Raw genomic sequence first — 9,827 nt, forward strand, 5'->3', positions numbered from 1 at the left:
CTGAACGATTATCAAATCGGCGCTAGTACCCCACGATCTAACCTCATCTTCCCTTTTTGTTTCCTTGCGGAGGAGCCCATTGTTGAACAGTGTTAGCTTTCTGGACTTGCTGAATGTTTCTTTCAGGGTTCACCAGACATCACCATAGCGGCGGTGCCGGCGAAAGGCACCGCGACAAGTTGGGGCGAGCTATTACGGTGATGATATCGGCACCGTTCGACAACGATGGTAACCATTTATCTGCAGCTGTAAGCATTCGCTCCCAATAATTTTGACATCTCTAACAACTTTTAGAATCAGCAGCACGGGCGAAATGGGAAATGAGCTATATTAATTGAATTGGTAATCATAGGACATTTGAAGACTGTGTTAACATGATTGAAAATATGTTACTACGAGGAACTTTAACAGGAGTTGTTTAGCGGATTTTCCCGGGTATTTACTGAATTCACACGGGACTTCAAACGAGCATTGGCAGTTCTTTACTAATATCCAGAATAACTGTTACCATGATCATTGCAGCGTTACATCCAGCGAGTGTATGTAAAATGAAAAAACAGTACAGCTCAGTGTGAAAAAGTCATATTATATTTAAAGACAAAATTGTTCAGCACTTTGCTTTCATGAGGAAAGTATTCAATGAGCTTGAATAGAAATTTCGCATTTCTATGAAACCAGTTTTAGCTTGGTTCGTACAACCGACGACTCCCCCGAACAACCCAACGGGTACCCTGTGAACAACGGTTGAGGAATAACCATAAAAATATAATTCACCAAAAATATGTCCATGTAGAAAGCAATAACGCTATTCAATGCTGGTTTCATATAAAAGTGGTCGTACATGTGCTCTAAAGTGCAGCTGCTTACCCGGTCGCTGCGCTTCCCCGAGATATTCTCGAGCGTAGTTGGCAGTTATTGACGCTCAATGTAACGATATTAGAACTGAACTCCGTCTTTTACTGGCATAGATCTGCAGGCAGAAGTCAGGTGGCAGATAATAGAGTCAAAGAGAAGAATCGCCTTCGTTACCGCTTGGGTAGTCGCCGAAGCAGGGCGTTTAACACGCCTGAAACTACTAGCGCACTCGTCCCACTGGATTATTATAATCGCACAAGGATCGGGCTTACACAAAAATTACCGCCACTCAGAATAATGGTCTCCATAGAAAATCACACTGTGCAGGGGTACAGCCAGAATAGCGTTGTTATGATTTTGACTATATGGTTACAGCGCCCAATGCACACCGTATCGCGATGGCGGCAGCGACAGCACTGATCAATCGGTGGACGTTTGGCAGCAATTAGGCGCCAGGAGAGGATCGAACACATAGTACGCACCAACTACTGATCCCAAAGGTATTCTATCGCTCGTTTTAGCGATCTGATTTTTGTTAAAGGGAACACAACGCGCTGCACAAACTGAACGCTGAACGGGCCGAACATCCCCACTCGAAATGATGGTCAAGTCCGGCGCGGCCGGAGGACAAACACTCTTTTCAGCAGCAGCACGGCAGACCAAAGCTCCCAACTAACAGCGGCACTTCGAGAGTAGCAGCGGCAGCAGCAGTGGCGAAAACAGCAACGAGAATAGAAACAATCTCTTCTTCTCACAGCCAACCGCCACAGCACAGCACCACCGGACAGAGCATTGGCCGACGAACAGCAGCAGTAGCCGCAGCAGCACATGAACACGCAGCACAACCCAGACAGGACACGGTAAGCCGACAAAACACATACACGCACAGACGACGATGACGGTGGCGACCATCAGCAGTAGCAACAACCGGTAACAGCCATAGTCTGTCGTCGGTCGCCGTCGGAGGGCGAGGGAGAACTCACTGTCCCCCAACCAAAGTAGCACGCAGCCACTAACGGCCACAAACAGAAGCAGTAGCACAGTACCATTACCGCCACAGTACCAACGAAAGAAAAGAGCAGCAGCAGCGGTCGCAACAGCGACGGTAGTGACACAGACGACAGATAACTGCTGCTGGTATTGACTCATATGTAAGAACTAGACGTTCACCATTAATGAACAGCAGCAGCTGTAGCAGCCGTCGTCAGACAGGCAGAGTCCGCTCCCACGCACAGGATGAACGCATTTAGAACAAAACATTCCTTCCTTGACGGGCGATTCGATGTTGCGTTTGCTACTACTGCTGCAGCGGCTGGGACGACACGATAATACATCTTTCACTGAACCGCCTACTGATAGCCAATGGATAGTACTTCTTTCGACTATTTTCGAGACGGAACTTAGTGTGGTGTATATTTTATTGCTAGTGAAACATATTGATTACGTTTCACTTCGCTTGAGATGCTAAAATCGCTTTGTGGTGCTTTTGACGCAGTTACCAGTTGCTCATAAAGCAGGTTACTTGGGTCTACCCACAAAAGTATATATGTGGGCTTAAATATCTGTATATTAGATAAATAATTAGTGTTAATATTTATGCAAATAATCACAAATAATCGCAAATATATATAATTAACAAATTGGGTCAGTACGCTGTCTCAGGTATACCAGAGGAAACTTAATAAATGGTGTACTACTTTAAAAGAGGACTACAGTCCACTTTATATGTTGGATATTTACTCTCGATGATCTGTTTCTAATTCCAGCCCGAAGGCTGTAAATATTAAAGCCAAATCTGGCTGAGAATAAGATATGTCTCTGGTACAGTTCGGACAAAACGCGCAGCTCTCGGGATAGTACTTTGTATTTTGAAGTGGGTTTTTCCAGCCGAGACGTACAGAATTTCCTGGCCGGGCCACTCATATTTACCCCAAAAAATTACAAAGGTATGTCTTGCCATTTTCAGAACTGGATTAAGTGAGCAAAATTGGCCTAATAGGAAAACTGCAATTAAAATTTCATGTGCGAGGCATATGTGCGCTGAAGATCCATAGTCCACTTTTTTGCTTTGACAACCATAATCTTAAAGTTGAAACTGCTTCTTCACGTTCATGAAAGCGAAATTCAGCGCAGATTTATGAAACTTCTCGCTGGGTAATACAGTGCATCATCTAGTAAGGTTCCTTCAAGTTCCAAGTGGATAACACTAATCCTACGCCGGTTCTACAGAGTATAAACATACAACATTGTATGTATGTACTCTGTAGATTGATGCCGCACATGGTATATATATTCTGAGTTGATAGTTATATCATATCTCATACATTTTAGTAGAGTAGACGGTTTTCCAACAAAAAACAATTTAAAAGCAAAAGTCGAATCTATAACGGGTCATGCCTTATGTGTACCATAGGGAAGCCATTTGCTGAATGCCGAAACAACTAACGCTGACGCAAATTTCTTTCCTTATATCAACACACTGACATTTTTCGATGATGAGCTTAACTATGGTATTGTATGAAATTGTATTGTCAAACATCGTCACTTTTAGACGAACTCCTGGCATCGCTATGTCCCTAACATGCCTATCGCTACGCTGCGTGAGCTCTCAGCATTATAGTCGTAGGTTATCATGTCGGCTTTGCCCTCACCAAATGTTTATGAATAATTATTATATTGGAGATGTTGGTATCGTACTGTGGGCTTTGAACTTAACCACACATATTCACGGTTTACTTAATGTGCCCCTTACTGCCTCATAATTTTTGTACTACTTTTAAGCCGGCAACAGCGTAACTAATCTTCCCGAAATTTATCCTAAGTACGTAAAAACAGAAGACTTCGATTTGGGTAACTTCTCCACTATTGGAACGCTCACTGCAGTTACGTATTCTTCAAAATGACATATATACGTTGCGTTGAAATATCTGGGAATAATTTCATATACGATTTACATACACTATATTTATTACTACAGAAAAATCCACGAAACTGCTATATCCATCGAGATTCACGTCTCTCAAAAGGAAGCTGTAAACATTAGAAAATCAGGTACTATATATAATATGACTTTACACTGAAAAAAATAAACCAACATCTATATATCTAATATACAACGTTTTTACAGGTCTAATATACTTAGTGGACAAAGTGAACGGTTAGAATTTTCGATTTCCAAAATGGCGAGGGTGGCAACAAGACGACACAGCGACACTACTAAGCGACGATTGAAAGCTAGGTTGCCATAAACGATGTAGATAGATACCTACCCCGACATTAAAATTGCACACTTTCACCTAATACGGACCGTCAGAAAGTTTTCTACTGTTACTCTAATTCAGTATAAAAATACTGCATCTTGTATCCCATTCTTTTTTAGTTGTTACCTCGATATCATGGCTACAAAGCGGATTGTCCCTTCGACATTCGCAATGACTCATATAAGGTTACTCAATTACATATACCATTAACGGCCGTATGCTCAGGAGCAACGAGTCCTGTTCCACTGGAAGAATAATTGCTACTTTTATTTCAATTATATTTTCAATGTTTAAATTGGGATTTCATACCCGGACCAATATGGCTAGAAGCGGTAGCTGTCGCGACAAGAATAAAAAAAAAAATGCTTGCCGTAGTAGTAGAGACGGCACTGGAAAGTCGATTTCGTTTTGACAATTCACTGAATGGCAGCCATCGGGTCGTGGCAAAGATTTTCTCAGGCTTCGGGTCGAGGACGTGATGCAATCATCACATTTTTTATTCGTTTTCTATACATGTAGGTCTTAAAATGTTTTTAATTGATTTGTTGTCGAAATCGACAAATACGCATGCGATACAGGTAGTAATACCGCGCCATGGAGAATCGAGAAAGGGTAGCGTATTTCAAATTAAGCAGCATTATTATTCAAGAGTATTATTGAGCACGATTCGAGAATATCAATCTGTATTTATCAACACGTTTACGAGTGCGCAGCGCCACAGTGGTGCTTCTAGTGAGAGCGTTTCCATAACATCAAATTTTGCATAGACGAGGTTTGTCAATAAACATTCAAAGGCAGCCACATAGCGTACCGATTGAGTAAATGCTGTCACATATGTGTATACAAGTGTGACTGGCGAACTGTCGAATTCGCATTCATGAAGGATTAGCGTCGAGGGCTGCTCGCAGTAATACTTAATAGCTTAAGTATTAGATGTATAGCACGAAAAACACAAGTTAATCGTCGAGAAATACTACTGCAACGATTTTTTCTCTACGTCCTTAATGCAACACCCTTTTCCCCATAGATTTGCACAGATGCACACCTAGATAAAACTATAAGAACAGATTTTACACTTTCAGATGCTTCAAAAGCAATTGTCGACAGGTCAGATACTGACTTCACATAGTGCAACAGAAGAACTACGTTTTATATAGCTGCATAGCGGTACCTCGTTCGACTGACCTTCGCACTCTACAACCGACGCACCTCCATTTGATCTTCACACTCCTTTAGTAGAATTTGTGTCAGATTTTAAAAATTATGCGTTTCAGGTTTACAAGAACTGAAGCAAATGCTGCAAGCTTCAGCTGTATCCCTGGTTCTAACTGCCTAAACACTCATTCAGGCTGCACAGAACAAATAACGCCCGTACTACAAGGAAGCTCCTTAAGCGATCCAGCCGTTCTGCCCAGGGCGAAATGAGGGATGCTAGCCATGGCCGGGCCTCCTCAGAGAATCTGACACTTAACGATAGGTCTTGCAGTGGAAATTTGTGATCCTGCTGCCTAGCTTTCTAAACCGTTAGGAGATTCCTATGTGATTACGCCATAGACCCACCGATGCAAATATCTAAAATAAAAGGGACATGCCCGTCGGTTCCCTGGACGGTCGTCATGCATACATTTTTAGTAGCCTGGCCAAATTGGCTGTAATCCACGTAAGGCATTGATGAAGTAAGTTAATTCAGATTAACCATATGCGGATTCTCATACCAATCCTAAGTATGCTACTTTTAAGACATGGCATTAATGCGCTATTTATACAGCGTCCATAGCATTGTAGCCTTTTTGGAACAAAGTTGCTGCAGGCCTTAAAATAAGCTGTCAGAAGTCTGTCGTGCATAACCCAGCAGGCCTCTGGCATCTTATTTGAGAATATATTTAAGGGTAATAGACTCAAAACATCAAGTTTGAGCTACAATAGACCGTTTTAGAGCTAATTGAGCCTTTATGAATGCTTTGTTTGGGTTGAAGCCTGTCAGCTCCATTGGAATCAGACTAGGTTTATTTGGCGATGTAACTAAATCAATTCTGATGAATTCCCCTTATAGTCTTGATGAATTTTTGAAACTCTTATCATCGCTAGTAGGTTAGCGACGAGCCGTAAGAAGAGTAGGTTTACCGAACTTCAAGATAACTAATTTGCAAACACTCTATAAATATCAAATAAAAAAAATGGATGTAGGTTTTGAGAGAGTGTTTTCTTTTTTATAGGAAGTAATTACAGCACTGGAATGGTATAACGAAATGGTCAAATAATTAAAAGAACAACAGTGTACATAACAATGCAACAAACGACAGCAAGGTTGCTTGACGACGCTCGGAGAGCCAAGCCTTTTTGTGGAAAACAAACATTATTAACGCGTCACAGTTGAAGAAAATTATTATTTTCATTTCTGCTTAAGACATCAGATATGCAAGGCATTGGTTCAGTCTAATCAGGCCCATGACCCTTCTCAAAGGCACACTGCTCTAATAGTGATTGTTTTTTGTCATTATCGTAACTAGCAGCTTTAAGGCAGCTTTTAACTACTGCGTCAACTTTTGCTATCGACTACCCTGTTGTTTGTTTGTATCCTATTTTTCTGTTATGTTTCGACGTCAAATCTTGTAATGTTTGCGTACATCTTTGTATAGTATCCACCGTATATTACTTTTATTACCATTCCGTAGTGAAACCGAAGTAAACTTTGCGTATTAGAATGGAACACAAGTGACTGTCTTATGATTAATTTCTCTGTTTCTATTCGAAACTGCTTTCATTCATTTATACGTCCATCGCAATTTTATTGCGCAGTGAACTAAATTGAACTTCGAATTTCAGCGTGTTTCGAAAATACATTTTTGACACTATTTTATTTCGTTTTTCTTTTGCCAAAATTAAAAAGTTGCTGGAGCAGTCCGGCATCTTTGTGCCATGTGTGGACTCCACGCCTGCAAGAATTGTTCAAAGTTCAATAATAACATTTGGAAACTGGAAAATGTATACCGCGTAGCGTGGGCCAGCCGTCAGTTCATAGACGACCGCCCAAAAGCGCTGTTGGTCTGGAAAATTAACTGCATTTATGTAACGCTCGACACGTTTTTTAAATCTATGGGATTTACTGAGTCGAGACGGAGTTAATAAGTAGGTTAAAATATGGGAGAAAGTCATCGAGATAAGTAGCAAATGCATAGTAAATTAGCTTTGTAGAACTTGAACGGAACGCTGCTTATTCTGTTAGGTAACAAAAATTACCATTGCTCATTTTCCGAATATTATAATTATTATCATTATTATTTGATGTTTTTACATTATTATTTCACTTAAACTGTAATCAACGCTGGCGTGCTATTTCTAATAACAAGGTCTAATGTTTGACTAACAACAATAGTTTCGTGAAAAAACTCGCATGACATCGTGTGGGTAAAAATGTAATTGAAATTTTTAGACAATTTAGTCGAAGTGTATGGTCGCCGGTACTTCACATCTATTTCGATAATCAAACGACTCTGTCTAACCTCTTCTGGTCTGCTACAGAAACCCCATAAAAATTCTATTAGCATATATATATATATATATATATATATATATATGATCGTTCTACTGTTTCACATAAGTAAAAACTACGGGGCTTTTGAAATTCTGAAATCTATTCGACCCATCCCTAGTACGTTTTCAAGTCTGTGCTATGCTTGATTTTCTATAACATAACAAAACCTCGTCCAAAGGTTTGTTCTTTTTAGGAACACCACATTTTGACACGTTACATTGCAATATCCCAGTCGAATGGTTGTGACCACCCGACTTCCGTGATGACCACTTGCAATACTACACATGTTTTACATCTACACACTTAGCTAGGAACAACGAAGCTTAAGAGCGTGTGTATTCTCATTTCGCGAGTGGTTCTTACTGCTCATAGTTCACATCGGACCTGCTTAACCTAAAGCCAAGTTCTGAACCCGAATTACCTTATGAATTCATAATAGTTGTTCTTATGAGTTCATAATAGTCCCATGCTCCCACTTTTGCTTAAACCGGCATTACGCTATCGTTGAAACGTTATCATTTTGCGGATAATTCGCCATATCAGGGTAAACTTAATGCTAATTTGTACAAGTCAATGAAGGCCTTGGTTCGCTTGAGACATCAAGTAAACAGTGTGAAAGCACTGAGCTAATTTACACCTTATTCGATCCCAATGTATAAATACCAAACATTTTGTTTTCGAGTACAACACTTCGTTTAAAAGGTCAAGAAATCATTATATTTAAATATACAATCAATTTGTAGTATATTTTGTGGTAGATAAATACGCGCGCTTGAAGCGCTCGTTTTTCCCAGCCAAGGATAGAGTTCAAGCGGACCGGCTTAACTTTTCTTGGATCATCGATGATAGCTGGCGATATGGCCGAAATCGCAGTTGGTCGAAGGGACAGCTAATTTGGAGTTGCTCCCGGTGCAGTTCCATCATTCACCTTCAAGCCCAAGTGATGAGCAGATAAGTTTGAACGGCTCCCAGAAGAATGAAAATGGCCACCGAACCAGATCGTGAGGTGGACGCTTAGACATTTGTAAGTGTGGCCCGAGCTTAGTCTCATTTCAAACAGGGAGACGCAGGATGGCTTCGAACAAAACTGTACGAACGTTTCTCATTGTAAAATATTGACTCGTCTTAACAAATTTAGCTAAACCTGGTGAGCGTACTGCTAGGTTATCAGCGTATGAAGCTTAGTGTATTATAGATAAGCATTCAAAGAACGGCGAAATGAGCACCTTCCCCTAATTTTTGTATCGCGCCGAGGACAACCGATCTTTTACGCTGGGGTAGTCCGAATGGTGCGAAACTATAGACCAGAGGTTCTTTGCTGGTTAAAGCGTGCCAAGAACTAGCTCCGCATCACCATACGGCATGACGATGGCAGTGCAGCTCGATCCACTCGTCAGCCCATCAGCTCGGTTGTCACAAACTCTGTGATGCCAACTTGGTGGCGCATCAACTGGCAAGTCACCGATAGACACCACTAATCAGCGTGATGTGAGAAGGTGGGACAATAGACAACTTCTTATTAAAGCCAGACACACTCAACCGTTCTGGTCCAAAAGTACGGCTTGATACTTCCTCGAGCAGTCGAAACTTTCCTGCTTTCTGTCATCACGCGTTCCAAGCGCACAGAAAACCGTTCGTTGTTTTATAGCACAGCGCTTTCCGAACAAGAATCTGGGCTAGAGCATGTGCGTATGTACGCGGGTGCGACACGTCAGCTCGCGAAACAACGCCGTTTGGCTCCATCGACATCAACTTTACGAATTCGCCGCTTTACGAAGGTCAGCATCGATCCTATCCGAGATTATTGTCGACTGTTATAAAGACAAAGGAATATACGTCAAAACGACAAACTCGTCGTATAGACCTTCTGCCACCGCGGACTCGTGCAAAACGCGCTCGGCCGCGTCGAAGGCCGGAAATCGGCTATGGAAACAATAGAATCTCATACGAGACACTCACAAGGAGATCTCGTATAAATTTGATATGTTGGGCGTTAGGGGAGCCCGGTCGCCATGGCCACACTATACTATATTAAATATTGCAATGTGAGTATATACACGTTTGCAACTATATAAGGGCAGCTGTTAAGCAGGTATCTCTGTCAGCTTACGACAAAGCTAAAGCAGTCCACATATATATAATAGGATGTACGTATATTAACAAATTTCCTTCTGAGC

At 41.3% G+C, this 9,827-nt stretch overlaps 1 protein-coding gene across 3 annotated transcripts in view; it reads right to left on the bottom strand.

Moving 5' to 3' along the window:
* bsk (mitogen-activated protein kinase dJNK) overlaps nucleotides 1–2,034 on the bottom strand; it is a 32,336-nt gene extending 30,302 nt beyond the window's left edge. For all 3 annotated transcript variants that reach the window (XM_086980471.1, XM_086980468.1, XM_022790724.2), the window contains exon 1: nucleotides 868–2,034. The gene's annotated coding sequence lies outside the window, so the exon portion shown is untranslated. The remainder of the gene's footprint in view (nucleotides 1–867) is intronic.
* Nucleotides 2,035–9,827: the final 7,793 nt, after the last annotated feature.

The sequence above is a fragment of the Varroa destructor genome, unplaced genomic scaffold (genome assembly GCF_002443255.2).
Source record: "Varroa destructor unplaced genomic scaffold, Vdes_3.0 BEIS01000001.1, whole genome shotgun sequence".
Lineage (NCBI taxonomy): Eukaryota > Metazoa > Arthropoda > Arachnida > Mesostigmata > Varroidae > Varroa > Varroa destructor.